This window comes from Branchiostoma floridae, chromosome 11, assembly GCF_000003815.2.
Source record: "Branchiostoma floridae strain S238N-H82 chromosome 11, Bfl_VNyyK, whole genome shotgun sequence".
NCBI lineage: Eukaryota > Metazoa > Chordata > Leptocardii > Amphioxiformes > Branchiostomatidae > Branchiostoma > Branchiostoma floridae.
Genome location: NC_049989.1, coordinates 12,795,910 through 12,815,826, shown reverse-complemented (window position 1 = coordinate 12,815,826; position 19,917 = coordinate 12,795,910). Strand labels below are relative to the sequence as shown.

Below are 19,917 nucleotides of genomic sequence, written 5' to 3'. Positions count from 1 at the left end.
TTATTTGTTTTCTGAAAGTAAAGAGAGTAAAGGAAAGATAGGAATGAAGGAAGGGAGGGAGGAAGTAAAGAGAATAAAGGAAAGATAGGAATGAAGGGAGAAAAAGGCGGGAAGAGAGAAATGAAAGAGAGCATGAAGAAAGAACAATAGAGGAATAAGGAACGCATGTACGGAAAAAGCGCGAAAGACAGAAAGACAGAAAGAAAAGAAAAAGAAGAAAGCAGGAAGGAAGAAAGGAAGGAAGGAAGGAAGAAAGGAAAGGAAGAGAATAAAAGAAATATAGGAATGAAGGTACAAAATGCAGGAACAAAGACAAGAAGAAAAGAAAGAAAGAGCATGAAAGAAAAACAGAGGAATAAGGGAAGCATAAACGGAAGAAAAAAGAGAGGGAAAGACCGAAAGACAGAAAGAAAAAGGAAGGAAGAAGGAAGGAGGAAGGAAAGAAGGAACGAAGGAAGGAAAGAAAGAATAAGAAGGAAAGAAAGAATAAAAGAGATAGGAATGAAGGAAGAAAAAATAAAAAAAGGAACGGAGGGATGAAGGAAGGAAGGAAAGAAGAAAGGAAGGAAAAAGTAAGTAAGTTAGGAAGGAAGGAAGGAAGGAAGCAATGAAGGAAGGAAGGAAGTAAAGGAAGGAAGGAAGGAAAGAAGGAAGGAAGGAAGGAAAGAAGGAAGGAAGGAAGGAAGGAAGGAAGGAAGGAAGGAAGGAAGGAAGGAAGGAAGGAAGGAAGGAAGGAAGGAAGGAAGGAAGGAAGGAAGGAAGGAAGGAAGGAAGGAAGGAAAAAAGGAAAGAAAGAAGGAAGGAAGGAAGGAAGGAAGGAAGGAAGGCAGGAAGGAAGGAAGGAAGGAAGGAAGGCAGGAAGGCAGGAAGGAAGGGAGGATTTAGGATGGGAGGTAGATTAAAAAGAAAAAGACAGGCGGACAGACAGAAAGAGGGAAAGAGAAAATAAACGAAAGGAATATAAGAAGGAAGGAAGAATAAAAAGAGGGAAAGATTGAAAGAGATTTAAAAGAAAGGAAGGAAGGAAGAAAAGGGTGGGAAAGATGAAAAGAAAGAGGGGATGGAAAGAAAAATTAGAGAAATGTGGGGAGCTTTAATAGAAGACAGAAAGAAAAGAAGGGAGGAAGGAAGGAAGGAAAAAAGAAGGAAAGAAAGAGAAGGAAAGAAAGAGAAGGAAAGAAAGATAAAAATGAAGGAAGGAAAAGGCAGGAAGAAAAAAAGAAAAGAAAGAGAGCATGAAAAAATAGAAGAATGAGGGAAGCATAAAAGGAAGAAAAAGGAAAGAGGGAAATACAGAAAGAACAAAAGCAAGAAAGGGAAGGAAGGAAGGAAGGAAGGAAGGAAGGAAGGAAGGAAGGAAGGAAGGAAGGAAGGAAGGAAGGAGGGAGGAAAAACAGATGGCAATAAGGGAGGAAAAATGCACCATTGCTGCAGACCTGGGGGCCATCCACACAATGTGATGTATGTAGCGTCAGGCGCATGACTGATGTTTCCCCGCTCAGGGCAGACCCCCCGGATCAATACCGCTAGACTTCTCTCCAACGTGGAGGCCCACTAATCTACATGCTCATTGGGGCATGTGCCGTCGTTAACACAGCCATTTGTCAAACTAAACCGTCGTCAAAGCATGTGTATCGTTGGGACTAATCAGAATAGGTGTAAATGTGGTGTCGCACTGCACTTGGGCACCGGTGCGGCACTGCGGGGTTCGCAGATGACTCAACATTGTACCATGTACAAATGTCGAGCAATAAAGTTCATATATACTGATTTCAGAGATAAAGAACTAATTTTCTTACGTTTTGTGTATTTTGTTGTATTCTTAGTCATAATTTTACGTACTATGCAATATCTGAATTATACAAACATCGGCGAAAATAGCACAACAGTGTTGCAGTGAAGGAACCCCGCAGTGCCGCAACGGTGCCCCAAGAGCAGTGAAGTGCTCATTCTTTTAGAAAGCTTACATGGTAGCGGCTAGTTTCAATATAGCAGTGTATATTTTTACTGAGAGAGGTTGCTAGCGCTTCCCTTTTAAAGTGCTCGAGGCACCCCCTTAAACAAGGGAGTTCCATTTTAAGTCCCTTAACACGAAAGAAGGGTACAGCCCTAAGCGAGATGTCCTACCCAGGATTTGAACCAGGGTATCCAAGTTACCAACTACTTGGAACCAGAAGTTCAAGTGTGGGACGGCTATCAGTTGAGCTACAGGGACATCCGAAACAAAGCCCTGCTTTTCTTAAATTGTTTTAGACTGTAAGATCTAGAGAAACTGAAATTTTCTTTCTGCACTAGCACAACGTTACATGTTGTTAAAGCAGTTCTTGCCTGTTTCTTTGTGTCAATCCATACAAATCTAATCAGCAATTTCCCAATTTTACCTCGAAATTATGATAACATAATAGACTTTGAAGCATTAAACATTAGCGCTTGAAGAAATCTAGGTAATCAGGTTTGGGAAATTCTCGATCGATATCTCGAAGCCGTTTATATGTGATTTTTCTCATTCTTTCACCACCCACAGGGCCTAATTTGGACGCAATCATCGCACGAGTTTCAGTCTACACTAATATAGCCCATCACTCACGTCAATCACAATTAAACCAATCAGCAACAAGGGCCAATCAGCAACGAGGACTAATACATTTTCAGGTCGACTACTCCGGAATGACTTCCGCGAATCGATCAGCGTTTCGCCGATCGTTTGAATTATTCAGTTGAGCAACGGTACTTGAATCGCAAGAAGGGCAAGTGCGTTGACTCTTCATCTCCAAGCAGACGTTTGGAGAGACACTAGCAACATTTTCTGCCCTGTAGGGTGGTTGGGAGTAAAACAAAACGAAGGGGGAAAACGACAAAACGGCACCGTAACAGTTATAACGCCCCCCTCACCCGTTCAACGTCCCTTCCGAAAAACGGGTGCAACCCCAACAGAAATGTTCTACCCAGGATTTAACAGGTTACCATCATAGAACTAGAAGCTCAATTGTGAGGCCACTACCAGTTGAGCTACAGGGACCTCCCTTGCAGTTTCGCCATGTGAGTAACACCATAGTCTAGCAAAAGTCCGACCTGCCTTGCGAAAGATAATACAAAATGCATTATAGAAAGTTTGTGCAAAAGCAAATAGAAAAAAAATGCTGCGGCACTGTAGTGTCGTTTACTTTTGTGTTTTTAGCCAGAAATATTATTTATCTTTTTTTTAATCATTGGCAATATTGCTATTTCCAATAAGTTATCATGCATTGATGTTCTAGATACACTATTTTACGTAATGAGCTATTCACATTTCTTGAATCCAGTACAGCAGATTTCAAGAGACTCGATGCTACAGACAGATTTGTATATATCTTCAGATGCCACTAACCCCATAATGCAAAGATAGGCAAATATATCAAAGACTGCTTTGCTATAAGAAAGAGTAATGAAACTCATGATTAGCCCAACTCGATTGTAACACTATATCAAAGACTTGTGTTAGCCCTTCTTGTTATGTTAATTAGGATATTAAGTCTTATTCTATACACCTTTTTTGTACTTTGTGTAACAGTCGTTGCCATACACTGTACCATGTACAAATGTCGAGCAATAAAGTTCATCATGTATTCAAGCTGAGATTGTGACATTTCGGGAGTGCGGCCATTTTGTTCGGCACACGCAAAATTCCACGCATGTCCAAGTGTGTACCGCAAGGGAAAATTGGCACAAATTCGCAAAGTAACTATGCAATTTTCTTCCTTAATCCTCTGACAACTCTCATAAGGTGAGATGCACCAAACGAAATTAACTCTCTATGTCGGTGTAATCCACTGCCATGCTAATGGCTTTGATTTTTTCATCGCACGGGACTGTGGGTGCCAACAATATTCGAGGCGACAGTCAAAGTCAGGACCTCTGGGATAACAAATGTTTCCCGCTAACCCTCTCATGGCCACTCCGCTGACCACGGTGAATATAAAACACAGAGTCGGGTTGTCAAATGGAATATTACATGATGTGGGACCAGCGCGGATACTTCTTATCGTATTACCAATGCTGATTACTGATTGGCTGAATTGTGTGTGATTGACGCGAAAGGCACAACCCGCCGTACGTGCAAATACGTGCTGTATACGTGCCAAAACGTGGGTAATCTTATGGGATCCGTAAGTGGTAAGTACCGCCTCCGTACGAACTCGTAGGGAATCCGACAGATTTTGTAGCACGCAGACACGTCGTAGAAGTTTACGCGCAGGCAAAACTCTGTGTGCTATCGGGCTGCGGATTCGCCCCCCGTACGTGCCAGCACAGGCGACGCGCCTGCCCTGTACAGCCTGAACGTTTTCAGAAATACGTCCCCCCCCCCAAAAAAAAAAAACGTACGCACAAATTGCACGTACGGCGGGTTGTGCTCCTAGCTTTACAGTACATACATGCGTTAAACATTGCAATTGGCGTGTGCAATAGAAGGAGTCGATTGTTAATAATGTTATTGATTCTGTACAAATGGGTGATTTTGTTGCCAGTATTCCGTGTCAGTGGTCGATCGAGTGAAAAAAATGGTGATGTATGTATCGTCAAGGAAATGTGCAAGGGAAGGAACTGCTGAAGAAGATACGCATGACCTTAAAGATTGAAACAAGACATGTACATGCATATAGATAGGTGCAACTATGTCGTACAGTATATATACGGTGAGCTCCACCATTGTGATTAGTTTATGGTGGTATCTCACTGCACTTGGGGCACCGGTGCGGCACTGCGGGATTCGATCACTGCGGCACTGTTGTGTTATTTTCGCCAATTGTTTAGTTGTACTGTAAGTAGTTGTTATACATGTAGACATTACGAAAGTCTCTGTACTTTTGTCGTGTCAATAAAGGTGTCTCTATGTTTTTGTCGCTTTCCATATTTTGATCCAACTCTAGCTGTTGAACAAATTGTCTTCCGTGTTCCTATTTGTATTCTTTTACGACATTTTTTAGCATCCATCTTTCCGGTCCGTCCGTCCTCTGATGTAGGGTAATTGCACTTAACGAGTCTGTACCGTTGAGCTAACTGCGTTTTGTTCTAATTCTATTACAACTACGTCCTATCAAATTTTCATTATTACGAACTGCTAGCAATTAGTCTTTTTGGGTCACTGTCGGAAAATTTGTAGCTCAATAGAATTGATTAGGTTTACACATGACGGAAGTAGGTCGAGCATGGGCCAAAATAACGAAATGTCATTTCGGGTACACCGTAGAAACAAGTAAAGGTGGTATCTCACTGCACTTGTACATGTGTCACGCAAGTTGCGTCACTTCGGGGTTCGAATACACCTTTCTCACGCGGCGGCCATGATAGATCTAAAAAGAGTTCAATGTGGCAAACAAAAGACTGTCCATCATAATTAGCAGTTCAACCAATGATAGCCTGCCAATTAGGAAAGCGACCAACAAGTGAATGGCTGCAAATCCGTCAAAAATTTGCATTACTATGTTTTTATTTTGCATCTCTTAAGGGACTATGGAGTCAGTCTTCACTACTCTAAATTGCTATATCTTTCGGTGCATAACACTTCTCGTAATATTTATTATTCTATCTTGTATCATGAAAATTTGAGTTGTTTGGGTGGAAACTAAATGGGACCTTATTTTAGAAATAAGTTTTGTCTGTTTGCCTCATTGACCTCGTCTTCGATCTATCATGGCCGCCGCGTGAGAAAGGAGCGAATTTCAATGATAAGGAACGAATTTTCCTACTTTTTGTGTATTTTGTCGTCTTCTAATTCATACCTTTACGTATTACCCGATATCTATGTCACATTTCCAAACACGGGGCCCGGCCGGGCAGCTTTCGGGAACGAAAAAAAAATGATATAAAAGACACCAAACCACACAATACGTAAAGAGAATAATCGTGGGCATTGCTTGTGCATGTTTTACGTATACTTTTTTTTTTCGTTTCCACAAACAGCCCCGGTTTGATAATATGACGTTAGCTATACCAGGTAAACCGCCCCGTGGCATAACACACCAGGTTTGTACTGAAGAGTGCAAGCTCCAGGAACAAAATCTTATCGAAGAGCGCTAGCCGTCAACACATTATCTCGACACGGGTAACCTGGCCAATGTCAGTACCGCTCAGCGTCGTTACCACAAGGCGCTACATAATTCTACACAGCTGACTTCTTTCACCTTTCGACCCTTATACTAAGTGATCGTAGTGTTTCATCGATCAAGTTTTACGGTCTACCCGTTCGTTAGTCTACTTTGCCCATAGAAGGTAGCCTGGTATCCAGCCGTGATATAGCTCCCGGGTCTCTTTCGTAGAGACTACATGCATGTTAGGTGTACATACATTGTATCTTTATATTATAAGACGTAGGATTGAAAAACCATATATAAAGACAACATCATAACGTCATAGTCTCTTTGTTTTCGACTATAACTCTTCTGTCCTCTCCGTAAATACATGTGCGGAGAGGACAGAAGAGACACAACTCATACGAGAGTTATAATACGGTTGGATACCAGGCTATCAACTAAAACGTTATACCTAAAATCCTAGCAAAAGCAACCTATGGAATGGCTAAGCTATAATTACCACAATTTTTCCCTTCGAGGCCTTTCGTCGTTACTCTACCTGAAAATTTTAGTGCGAATATTGTATCTTTGACTTTTAAAGGCCCTCTTACCTGTTATTTCGAAGATTTCAACGCTACCTTCTGGCTGGCACGGATGAAAGAAAGTTTGCACTGACTGGTACCGTTGAAGGAAAAGCGGTATTTAAAGCCCTTAGTCATGCTTCAAATATTCATTTGACAAAATAAGTAGGTCACGCAATTAAAAGTACGAACACAGAGCCACCTTTTTTCGTGATCATTAAATGACATAAATCAGGCGTAACATTTTGCATTCATGTACTAGTAATCCGGTTTGTAACCATGGCAACGATTATGCTTTAGAAACGCTTAGTATGCAAATTACTACTGTAGATTACAGTATTACACACGTACGTAAGCGAGACTGTGGTTGCTTGCACTCGGGTTAGGTTTAAGTTTTTAACTTTTAAGGCGGACTTTGAAACTAGGCAAGTGGTACAGCATTTTTTTGTCACAAATGTCATGCAAATACTAATAGATCGACAGCTAAAAGCAGAAAAAATCCAACCATTCTAAGTAAGGCATGTGGGCGCTTCTGACCGGGTTGCGCGTCCTTAAGAGGCGACACCTGGTCGGGAGCAGATCACGTGCCTTCATTAGATACCTGGACATTGTCACCTGGCCAGGGAGCTTTATGTTCAGCCAAGACAGCGTGTTTCCTCCCTTTCAACCTACGTCGGAGAAGGCGAGGGGTAAGGGGCGGGAGAGCGAAAATAGGAGGCAGTGACGGAGGAGGGGCATAGTGATCCGGGGGGTGGGGGTGGCTTGGAAGGTTTCAGAAGCCCACCCTCCCGCCCTTTTTTCCGTTCAGTGTCTCTGTGGGCGACACTCCGGACTTTTTTGCCCATACCTTAACCTTCTTCCGGAGTGGCGTCCTGGGTCACTGTGAATAATGTACAATTTTCTATGTAGATTTATCAACAGTTTCATTTACCACTGACGTGTGGTCAATTTGCATCTCAGCGAAGCGTAGCAATGCTCTAGTCTCTACCAGACTCCGGCCTGGCCGAATAGCAATAGAGGGCTATGGCCAAGTTAGGAATAAATGTCTAGTAGGAGTTTAATACTCTGCCTTGAAGTGAACTGACCGACCGGCGGATAGCTGGATAGACTGCAAAAGACTGACTGAGATCCCATGACAACTTATTTGTCCCTACTTGGCCAAATTCTTGTTCTTTGTCATCCAGCTGACAAGTCTACTCGGAGACTAGCAATGTTCAAGAGTTTATACAAGTGCAGGAGTTCACAAGTACGAGCGTGCGCCGTTACAAGTTTCCCTCGCAGACTAGGACCGTAGGAGGGCTGGCTTTTATTACACAAGATGGGAGTAGCTCAAATGAGAAACCAAAATCGGACGTTCCACTGTAGTACCTGAAAAAGCCGCTAGACGGCACATTGTCGAACATGACCTTCGTTTCCCGACTCCTACCCACCTACCAAATATCATCGGGATCCATCAAAGGCTTCTCGAGTTAAAAAGTTCACAGACAGACAGACAGACAGCCAGACAGCCAGACAGACAGGCAGGCAGGCAGGCAGACAGACAGACACAGACAGACAGACAGACAGACAGACAGACAGACAGACAGACAGATAAGCAAACATACCCAAACTATAACCTTCTTATCGAACGGTAAATACAATGCCGATAATGTCGGGAGAGCATTTTAGTGCGTCTATTTGATCTCCTTGCATTAGAAAACCTGGTCCAACTTGAAAATCAATAACCAGCAATCCCCTCCTACTCCCCCCCCCCCGCAAAAGAGATAAACGCCAGCGCTATCTCTAGAAATCTGCGAAAGAGGCGACACTGTAACTATTGTAACGTTATAACGTTACAGCGGCGTATAAACCTGGGATCCTAGCAAACAAAAGAACCTTCTTGAATTATTACACCACCATTGTTTCTCTTTGAGTCCTCACGTTACTTTCCCTGACAGTTTTATTGGGCATATTGCACGGTCTTTGACCAAAGCCCTCTAAACTGTTTTTTTCTTTTCATCTTCCAACTTTCAAAGCTGGCCGAGCAAACTTGTACCGATTGGTACGGATGAACTGAAAGCGGTATGTTTGGCCCTTTAGTCATGCTTCAATTTACATGTAACAAAAAGTACCGTCACGCAAAACCATCAACACACAATAGCTGCGCCTTCATAAAGAATTGACCTGTTGAATGCCTGCATAATCCGGTTTGTAACCTTGCGAACGATTACTAGTCAAGATACGATTTGTGTAAATAACCCGTCACTGTATGATACGTATACAGTAGCTGCATTTGCTCAGTTTGAATTTACAACTTAAGGTGGACTTTGAAACGAAGGAAACGACACAGCAAATCTCCCCACCAATGTCATACAAAAGACATTTAAAATGTCCGAACCAACAATTACGACAATATCGAAAGCAGGCATATAAACAGTTGTCTAACAGCAAAATATCATTTCCTACGTTGATATCAACTATAAGGGGTTGTGAGTATAGGCAAAAGCATGGCCTACCTTCAGGAAGTCAAAACAGGTGCCTCCAAAAACCCCACCGGTGACCTACGATATTTTCTTCTTTGACTTTGGTCAAAAATATCAACCTTAACTGTTTTACCAAGGTTTTACAGAGGATTTGATCTCGGAAGTCATTAAGAGCTCGTCAGTGTCACCGCGACATTAAGATGACAGGTAGGACAATTACTGGACGATCCCAAGACAGGTGAGCAACCTTATGATGTCACTACAGGTGCAATGTAGGGGCCGGCTGCGATAGCACACAAACGCACTGCATCATTTACAAACATTTTGGGAACGAAATCCATTAAAATCACTTTTTTCATCAAAAAAATCAAAAACTATGCTGTGTCTACGAAATGTTAAGATATAGCGTAATCATTTCATAACGAACGGTATCTGTTACTTCATTTTCTCTGCGATCACAATCTTTTTGGTAAGATGCGGTTAAGGTCAATTCAGGTCACTCGCATAGCATTCCTGACAACAAGGTTCGAGTCGTGAGTTTGAAAGATCTCCACCGTTTTTCGTCTTTATTGGGAGTTTTGAAACAAAAAGTTTGATATTTTCGTATCCTATGTGAAGGCGAGATTACTATGTGAGAAACTCCGTGAGGAAAATGTAGATTTAGAGTTATTTTTGGGGCGTAATATGTTGGTGAGCGATTCAAGATGGCGTCCATAACAATATTTGAAATTTTGGCGGGGTTGGGGTAAGTGTTGAAGTGGCAATTCTCAGACTGTGCCAAAAGTGCCGCTAGATCAAGATCATGTCGGTAAGTATAATAACAATTTTCTTATAGTTATAAGTCGGAAGTGTCATATTTTTTCGCCATTCTCCCTTATTGAGTATTCAGTACCTAGTATTGAACAGTTCTGGTAGAAGTGTACACATGTAACTAACGTTATGTTATTAATTTGAATTGGATTATATGATAAGAAATGGGCCAGGTAGGTATGATTAAAATGTGTTACATGTCAAAGATATGAACTGATATTTATTGAACACAAATCACCCTATATGTGCCAAACAACCAATGGCATATGTAGGGTACCGGTTCAAGCCAGGATAAATATTTTCATTTTAGTGTAGTGGGAATGGCATGGTCTAGTGAAGCAACCAATCAGGAGATTGGTGTGGAAAGGGGGGTCTTGGTCCCTCCACGGTAAGATTTTGACAATGTAGAGTTAAAAGTAACTTTTTTCAGTATTGATTGGCATATCATAATTTTTCATTGTTCTGACATTGATTAGACATTGTTGAACAAGCAAATGATAGCAAAGCACCACTACACTTGTTAGAAATTAGCGTAGTGGCCATCATTTTAGCGTAGTGGTCACAAATTATAGCATAGTGGCCCACTACGCTAAAATGCACTAGCTAGAACCCTGGGGCCATATCATTGCTCAAAGTCAAACAGCATTGTAAAAGTACTTAACTAGTGTGATAATTTAATGGTTGTTATTTCAGTCCCCTACCGTGACCCCGGCTGTGTCGGAGCCCCTGCTGCCGACAGGAGCCATAGTAGTGATAGCGGTGGGAGGGTACGTCACCCTCATTGTCATAGCTCTCATCATCAGGCAGTGTCTACTGGTAAGTCATGGCCTTTACAAGTACATTAAACTTAAGGAAGGCCATGTTGATTTGATTATATTGTATACATGCACACACACACACACACACACACACATGCATGCATGCACACACACACTTGCAATTCTAACAATGGCATATGATAGTACTAAACTGGCCAAGGGGTGTAGGTATAGGCAGCCAAGAGGTGTACATTTGCCCCGGTAGCAAAACACACTCCTAAGCCAGCTTCACTCCTCTGCCAGCTTTTGATACTAATTTATGCTACCGTAGGATCTGCTTGGAGAGTAGGGTTCACTCACACAAGGCTGGCAAAAGCTCTAGGGGCAAAATCTCTGAAGGCCCGGAGCTATTTTCAGACAGGCTGACAGAAGCACCCAAAAGCTGACCAGTGGATAATGGTGACCAGGTTAAACTTTCCCTTTAGCTCTTTTGGACGAGTACAGTAAACAGTAGACCATGGATAAACATCCCATCCTAAGAATTGCAATTCTTTCCAGTAACGTGCAAGACAGGTGAGCAACTAATCTCTTGGTATTCAAACCACCACTGGACGCTGATACATGTCACTGGAACACTTGCACACCAGTACAGTTTCCTTACATCAGATACAGAAATACCTTGTGCAATACTGACACAGATTTCTGTCCCTATCTTAAACATGTTGTCCATTCCTTTTATCAGTTGTGTACAGCTCCAGCTGTTTTTGGTGACAAAGAAAATAAACAACATTAATCAAAGTCTGTTCTACAAGTGTTTGACATGACATTACAACACTTGATATAGTACAGCAATCCTTCATCCACATACCATCTCTTTGTATCAATAACATCTTGAGAGCACTGAAAGGGGGAGGTGAAGGTTGTATTACTATTAGTTTATAGCCTTTTTAAGGTTGTAGGGACAGTGCCCATGCACAGTACACAGGGCTCGAAATACCACCTGCATACACAGGTTAGTGCATATAAAATTGGAGCTGTGCAGGTATTTCTGGTGTCTACCTGCGCCTAACCTGCACTGGTCCATGTACTGGGTTTTATACATAAATGTCCTATGATGTAGGTGCATGAAGATTGTTCTAAGTATAAAGAAAACAAACAAACAATGGTTCCTGAACAATTTTGCTTTTAGTATGATCCATACTCCCTAGTAAATTCTGAGTGGTGCAGGTAAAATTTGTCTGGTGCAGGTAATTTTCAATGTTACCCACACCAGTGCAGGTATGCAGAAAACAAGTATTTCAAGCCTTGGTACAGAAGAACACACTCTCTGTATTGTGTCTAGGGCACAGTTTTGGAAGGCGAAGTCCAACCCTCTCCTTCCACTGCCTTTTACCTCCCCAACCAGAGTCAGATATCCATTTTTACACCTATCCGGAGAGTTGTGCAAAGTGCTTTTCCCTAGGACATAACATCTAGCCAGGATGACCAGGAATCGAACCTGTTACAGTACCTCTCTGCTATCTCACATCTGCTTGCCTAGAAACTTGGTAACCACTGAAAAACAGTATTTTTACGAAATCATAGATAAAAACCAGTTAATAAAGAAGTCCTTCTCCACTCCTTTTAACTTTTTTTTTAAGGTTCATTACTACATGGAAGTACTTGATTCCATTTTAGCAACTTAAATGATATAAATTACATAGTCCCAGTCATGGCCTACATTTTGAGAATTAGATTTTGACATCTTTTCTGTGAAAGGTCAGGCTCCGTTGGAGCCTCTGCGAAGTATTTTAAGTATGGCTGCGTCAATAGAATCTAATCAATAAATGATTCATACTCATAGCATCTACAAGAGGCTTACCGGGAGTTACCCTTAGAGCTTTGAAGGATTCTGCTAAATGCTGATTCATGAAAGTTTGAAAAGATCACTTTGTTGCCAAGCGGAACCATGCTAGGCTTCTCCATATAATCAGTCCATAATTGTCCGAATTATCAGAATTGCAAGTGAGATGGGGGCAGTGAGGACGAAATCACAGTTGATCGTAGTTGGCCAGTGTCGTCATTCCTGATATGCTCATGTTTAAAAGCACGCTAGTGAGATACAGAGAGAACATAATCTGATCTGTCATGAGCAGAAATGCTGACCGTCGTTCCTCCTGCCATTTTGAAAATCTCGCGATGTGTTTATGACTGCAAGCGCCACGGGTGTCTTGCCCCCAATGTTCTACATTTGTAGATCCTCCCGACATCTCCATAGATATCGGTAAAAACTGTGTCTAGATTGGTCCTTACCGAATTAGGTACCCAATTTTACACCTGGGTGGAGTGAGCAAAGTTGTTGTACATGCCTTTCCCAAGAGCACAATGTCTAAACACCTGGAATATGTGTATCAGAAATCGAACCAGTGACCTCTCGATCTCTACTCTGCAAGCCTACTATTAGCCACACACGTCAGTTCAATTCCAGAATTTGTTGATACTAAGGCCCACTTTACATTACGTTTTTCGCGTTAGCGGGACTGGCGTTAGCGGGGCTGCGTTAACGGGACTCCCGTGTAAAGAGAGTTCCCGTTAACGTAGTCCCGCTAACGCCAAATTTTCTCCCGTCCACTCCGAAGCGTACGCCCGTAGGCTCAGCGGGAGTCCCCGTCAACGCCAAACTGCGTAATACTATAAAGAGAACACGTCGGGCTCGCGTTAGCGGGAGTCAGGGTTTAGACGTTTAGCATAAAGCGCGCGCTTATTAGCATATGGCGCGAAAATGGTGGGTACAGATTTGCAAAACATTGGAGGAAAATTGCCAGCAGCGATCATGTTCATAACGCTGGGTATTAAAGAATACAGTGATAAGAAAACAGTCTCCTGATAGTTACTTTTTTATATACTAGTAGAATGAATGTCAACCCCAAAATCAACCCGAACTACGCAGAAAAAATAGTTTTCACGGCCTGCCTTTTCCGTAATGGCCACCTACGCAGGCTCTTACGTCAATCGGGTCTGCAGTCAACCTTCAAAGCAGGCGGGATGTCAGCGAAAAATAGTCTCATTCTCACATTTTTGGACGACCTACTTTTGCACAATTTTCGTGGAAGACATGTAAAAAAATATACAAGTTCGATTCCGAATATTTTCTCCTGCAATACATCGTTACGTTGTACCGAAACCAGAAGCCGCTATCTCTGCAAATTTTGTATGAAGTAATCCCATTACGCATCTCCGATTGGCCGTTGCTATGACAGTGGTGGCCGTTGCTATGACATTGGTGGGGAAATTCCCGCTACATGAACTGCTGGCAGCTTGAGTTTTTACGTACGAGGTAGTTGTACCTGCAGGAATTATGCGTATATTCACGGTTATTTCAGTACGTAGCCATAATTTAGCAGGTCATCACTGAAAGAAAGAGATCTTCTATCAAACAGTTCGCTTTGAAAGTGCTTTTTTTATCGAAAATTTTGTGGTCGAAGTTACCGGAAGTGTCAGCAAAAAACAACGTAGTCAAGTATTTCTCATGCAAGTCACGTATTTGAATTTTCAATCACTTGGTAGCGGTACGCAAACAAAAAATTAACGGTTGTTCAATATAACAACGTGCAGCAAAGAACTGCGATCTTTACGGGTAGATTTTCACCAAGATTTTACATTCGACCGCGCGCCGCGGGTGTCCTGTCAGATTTCCGGGCGGTGTGTCTATAGAGATGCCGATAGCGGCGTCCCGATAATGGGAAATTTACCGCTAACGCGAAAAGCGTAATGTAAAGTAGGCCTAATATTAATGCTAATAGGCCCACTTCCGTAAAAATAGCTGTGACATGCCGGCAGTGATAGCAGTGCCACATGGATTTTGTCATGGTTTCAAGCATATGGTTTGTGTTGAGTAGTAGTACTTATCTATTAGTTTTTTAACCATGTTCTTTGCGTTGTTTGTTTTTGTCTGAACTGATACACAGTGACATGTAGGCAAGGACTACGGTTATTCGTCAATCACAATCATGGTTTGATAATTTGTCGTGGCTTAGCGATATTCAAGATGGCAAAATTCCAATAGCCTTAGCTGCAATACAGATTGCCAATACCAAAAGTGCACATTCATGCAATAATATAAATAGTACATAAACCAGTGGGAGGTTGTCAGCAGTTACTGCTTGCAATGATCAATAGGCTTAGTACTTATTAAGTACAAGGAAATCTCAATTTCTTTCTGTTCATTGGGGGAACAATTGGCAATGAGGGACGAAAGGTTAATCAACCAGAGGAAAAGACACTGGGATTTATCATATTTGGAGTGCATGAATTGTACAAAAGACCATAATATAAGTGTTGTACAAATCAAAGACAGTGAAAACATGAAAGCTTCATAATTATCAGGATTCATATATTTGACTATTTTTACTTTAAGTGTCTCACCAGCAAAGAAAATGTTACATAACCTGTTACCTGTTTCCTGAAGTTATGTACATGTAGCTTATATATATATTCACTCACTCACTCAGTAATAAGCTCACTCACTCACTTGAACTCTCTCACTCACACACTTAGTAATTCACTCACTCAGTAATAAGCTCACTCACTCACTCACTCACTCACTCACTCACTCACTCACTCACTCACTCACTCACTCACTTACTCACTCACTCACTCACTCACTCACTCAGTAACCTATTTGGACAGCAAAATACTGTAAATGCAGCAATGTTCGCGGCGGTTTTATGTTCGCCAATTCACTGTGAACTTACAACCACCGTATACATTTTTCCGTGGAAGTATAAGAGACTAGAGTGCATGGTGCTACCGTGAACTTAAAACCAATGCGAACAGTCCTTTTTCCTGTGAAATTAAATCCTCGCAAACTTAAATACATTTACAGTAAGTGTCCAGTCATCTGAGACCAGTCCCTCCCACAATGACATCATTACTTTATCTTGGACCTAAGTAGACCTGCTTAATACAAGCAAAAGAAGAAATGGTGACAACTGACAAGTCCCATGTGTGTTTTCATAACACTTTGTCCGCCCTCTCAATCTTACTTCTTTTGGGTCAGGACTGTTTTTTGTTCAAAGTATGATTTATTTTTGACAGTTAAAAGACTATAATTATAGTCGCATGATCTTATAAACCCGAAATGCATCGTTTTTAACTAACATGCACTAGCAGCATTTTTCAGTCAATGAACTTATGAATCAACTTATTCTTTAACTGAATGTATACCATAAGATACTAGTCAAAAGTGTATTGAACAGTCACAACAACTTGTCCCAAACAGCAGAATACACTGTCTCACAAAGTTGACATATAAAAACAAATCAATATGAATACCAGGGGAACAAATCTAAAGTAAGACTTAAAGACGAGTGCTGCCAAATGCCAAAATGCTGGACGCTTTGGCATGTTGTTGTGAAGCTAAAGTTTCCTAGAACTCATCAGAGGAGTTTTCCAAATTCTGGCCCATTCAGAAGGTATTTATCTTGAACGCAAAATAATCCATTTACAGTGGGATTGTAAAACAAAACAAGTAAACTGTTTTCATTTTTGCATCATCAACAGGGCGTGAGATAACATTGAATGAATGAAAGACCTTTATTGTACATGTACATTCATGCCTCGACGGGCTAGGTACAGATCACTGATAAGATACCTACATGTATTATTAACAGACATATGCAGAGACACCAAGATACAATGATCTAACTAATTGTAGGTACTAAGCTAACAGGTTGGTTGACATCTTCTTCGCTTTTTTATACAGGTGTAGATATAGGAACAGATAATGTTGAACTTTCAACTTCTCCGACTCCAATGCTGGAATCAGACCACCGTACGTAAATCAGAAGGAACCGCCGCGACATCGTTACAAGTTAATCAGACAAGGTTCACACGCACTGATAATGAATCACCTTCCTTGGTCAAGTTCCAGTTCAGCCAAGAGCGTATCTGTAACACTTTATCCTAAACAGCTGCTTTTAGACTGCTTGTAATAAAAGAAATGAATTTGATGCGCTGGCCTTTCCAGTGAAGGTCTCAAGACATACCTCATTACCCTTCTTTGGGATAATAACTAGGGCTTCTAATTCCTTTGGGGGCATGCAGGTAGATACACCAGGCCATGGTGCACAGGGCTCGAAATTCATTTTTGGGATTAAGAAATTGGGTGCACCAAAACATTTTTGGGTGCACCACTTATTTAATAAATTGAAGTAATAACCTAGTAATAAAACTAAGTTAGAAGGTATCAAATTCTTAAACAAGAATGATGATAGACATTTTTATTATCTTTCTAACACTCAAGAATATGATGTATACTAGTTTTTACATAGTACACACAAATTAACCTTTAGAAAATATTTGGGTGCACCCACAGAAAAAGATTGGGTGCACATCTCCAATTTTGGGTGCACCTGGGTGAACATGCACCCAGTATTTCGAGCCCTGGTGCACCTTACTTAAACTTAGTTTGACAGAGAAAATATTGGGTGCAATTTGAAATAAGGCCACGCCAAGTGAAATACTTGGTTCTCCAACTTCCCAAAAATGAAAGTACAGTCAAACCTGCCCAAGTCGACCACCCGGGGGACCGGGAAAAAACGGTCGATTTGGACAGGTGGTCGCTGAGAAGAGTATCAACTCAAAACATGCCCGATGCAAAGTATAAATGGTTTCCGTTGTGTTTAATGGCAAATAGCAAACACACTGCACGCACGCAAAGAAGCGAGGTCTTTAATGCCAAATACAACACGCACACTGTAAACTGTAAATTTAACCCCATGCTTTTATTGAGCTTTTATTCGATACAGTGTTATAAAGCTCAATATTTGTACACTAAGGTTTTAGACAGTAAGGGAACTTTGATGCTGTCTGTTACCATACAAGCCTTTATGCGTCGCTGTATTCTTGATCGCCGTATCTGAAATAACTACGGTGCACCTTTCGAATTCGATGCCCGGTACGTCCCGATAGCGTACTTACCCACCTGTGAATGTACAGTACAGTTGAACAAAAGCACTCACACAGATCTTCCTTAAAAAGGTATGAGCTACACAAATCTTTCTTGAAAAAGTATGAGGCTATATACGTTTCAGCATTCATTCACCTTATAATGATATAGATTGAAAAAAGAAAACTTCTGTAACAACTAAATTCGGATTTTCTTACAACGAAATTTCCTCCCATATTACAGTAGACTGCCCCATTGACCCACCCATTGACCGCCGTCATCTGTATTCTAAACATAACATCGTAATGGCAGTCAAAATCCGACGCAAACTGGCCGATTTCGGCACAAAATCGCGCTAGTTATCATCAAAAATCGATGAAAACCTCAATTTTGAAAATGATGCGGTCGTTATGGGACCCAATTTGGGCTGGTCGCGGTCGCGTTGGCCAGGTGGTCGTTAAGAAAAGGTCGCTTAATGCTTACGTCAATGGGAAAAAAAATCGGGACCGGGAAAAAGCGGTCGAAATGGCCAGGTGGTCGCTGAGAAGAGGTGGTCGCTCGGGCAGGTTTGACTGTATAGCAAGTGGATATCGTCAATTAAAAGCATAAAGCAGGGAGGGAAAGTGCTCAGTAGTAAGAATTACTGACTGGAGTCCATGCAAACCTTAAGCCAAGGTCCTTTCAAGAAATACCTGTGGTCACTGTATAAATAAGCTGTGCAGTCAATATGTTTTATCCTGCATTTAGTCATCAAATAGGAAGTTGTCATTGGCTACCATATTCACTCCATAAGACTGATCATGAGTGCATCTAGAGAAACTTTTCCTTAAGCACGTACACATCTGCTAAACTTAAAGTTTCCCAGTTACAGTAATTTGCATTATATACAACTTGGTTAGAATCCCCAAAAAAGTGGTGAAGAAAATGTACTAAGTCCACGTACCAGTACTCGTTGACGTTCTTCTTGCAAACCCTCTACTCCTTGGAATGACACTTGGAAAGTGTGCAGGCCTTTTCAGTCCGACTCCTAGTAACTAGTACTGATGGTGGTCCAGCAATGATTAATGAGGGTATGCTTGGGGGTTTAGGATGTCTTTACTGGGAACAAGAGAAGGGTAATTGATCCTTGTGTTTATCGTTGCCATGGGAACAGATTCCAGGCTGTTGGTGATAAATGGTTTATTTGGCAGTGAGACCAAAACAGTGTGTACATGTAAACTGTGTTCTACATGTCTCCCTGTGCAATATACATGATTGTGTATTTGTTAGGCCTAGGGAAAAAAATGTTGTGTTTCCTGTTTCAGTCCTGATAACATTAGAGTCGGTAGGGACTGGTAAATGCAGAAATGTTCACGGTAGATTAATGTTCGCAGTTTTCGCGGTGACCACTTCACCGCGAACTTAAAACCACCGCGAACATTTTTCTATTATGGTATTAGACTGCAGTCTATGGTGTTACCGCGAACTTAAATCCACCGCGAAAAGTTCTTTTTCCCGCTTTCGCGAAATTAAATCCCCGCGAACTTAAATGCATTTACAGTATCTTTTTTTAAAGACTTTGGCCAAAACTCAACCGATGCAATAGTCAGTTAGAACTGAAATGCATGAGGACTCTTCACTAATATAATTCAATGTCAAACTTTAATTTTGTGCAGTTGGTTACAAATCTGTGGATACATTTATCCTTTGTTAGATTGAACATTTAGCTGTATTTTTTCCACTAAGAATGAATAGGAAACAGACTGAATAAAAATTCTAACTGGAAACTATTGTGACTCCACTGCCCACGCCAATAAAAGTCTAGGGTCTACAGGTTTTTCTAGGGCACATGTAGGTTGGGAAACAGGAAACACCATTCTTTTCCCCTAATAGGGATGTTAAATACTATGTACTTAATAGATAGAAGAAGTGAAAAGTCAGGAGGAAGATACGGGAAATATAAATTTAAAACATTATTTGTAAGATATATCATATTAAGGATTTCATGGCATCAGTTCTATTCCTTGGGGCTTGTCTGTTCCTTTTTAACTGCTCAAACCATGCCAAGGATTTTCTGTGGAAGTACAGATCTTTGTCTGTTTGTTCTGGCCAGATCTTGTCACCAGCAGCGTGTTATTGATGTAGGTTTGGGTCAGGAATGCGACTTGGTTTATCTTGTTGGATAAGTGTGAGACAACAGGCTGGTGTCAGCACAGTCCTCACGTATCAGCCCATGGCTTACAGATGCTGGAGCCAAGATCCTGCCACTAGACAGCAAGATTGTAGGAGGCAAAGCAGGAAGGCAACACAAAGTTGATAACTTGTTTCACGGATACAAAATGTATTATT

General features: G+C 41.4%; 2 protein-coding genes across 5 annotated transcripts in view; one reads left to right on the top strand and one right to left on the bottom strand.

Annotated features, from left to right (window-relative positions):
• The window catches only part of LOC118426545 (carbonic anhydrase 2-like), a 69,402-nt gene extending 50,748 nt beyond the window's left edge, over positions 1-18,654 (bottom strand). The window contains exon 1 of one of the 3 annotated variants that reach the window (XM_035836030.1): positions 18,533-18,654. The gene's annotated coding sequence lies outside the window, so the exon portion shown is untranslated. Of the gene's footprint in view, positions 1-6,661; positions 6,759-9,126; positions 9,376-18,532 lie in introns of those variants that run through there. The other 2 variants (XM_035836031.1, XM_035836034.1) reach the window with 2 other exon arrangements.
• The window catches only part of LOC118426514 (coiled-coil domain-containing protein 157-like), a 1,184,186-nt gene that overhangs the window by 1,094,235 nt on the left and 70,034 nt on the right, over positions 1-19,917 (top strand). The window lies entirely within an intron of this gene.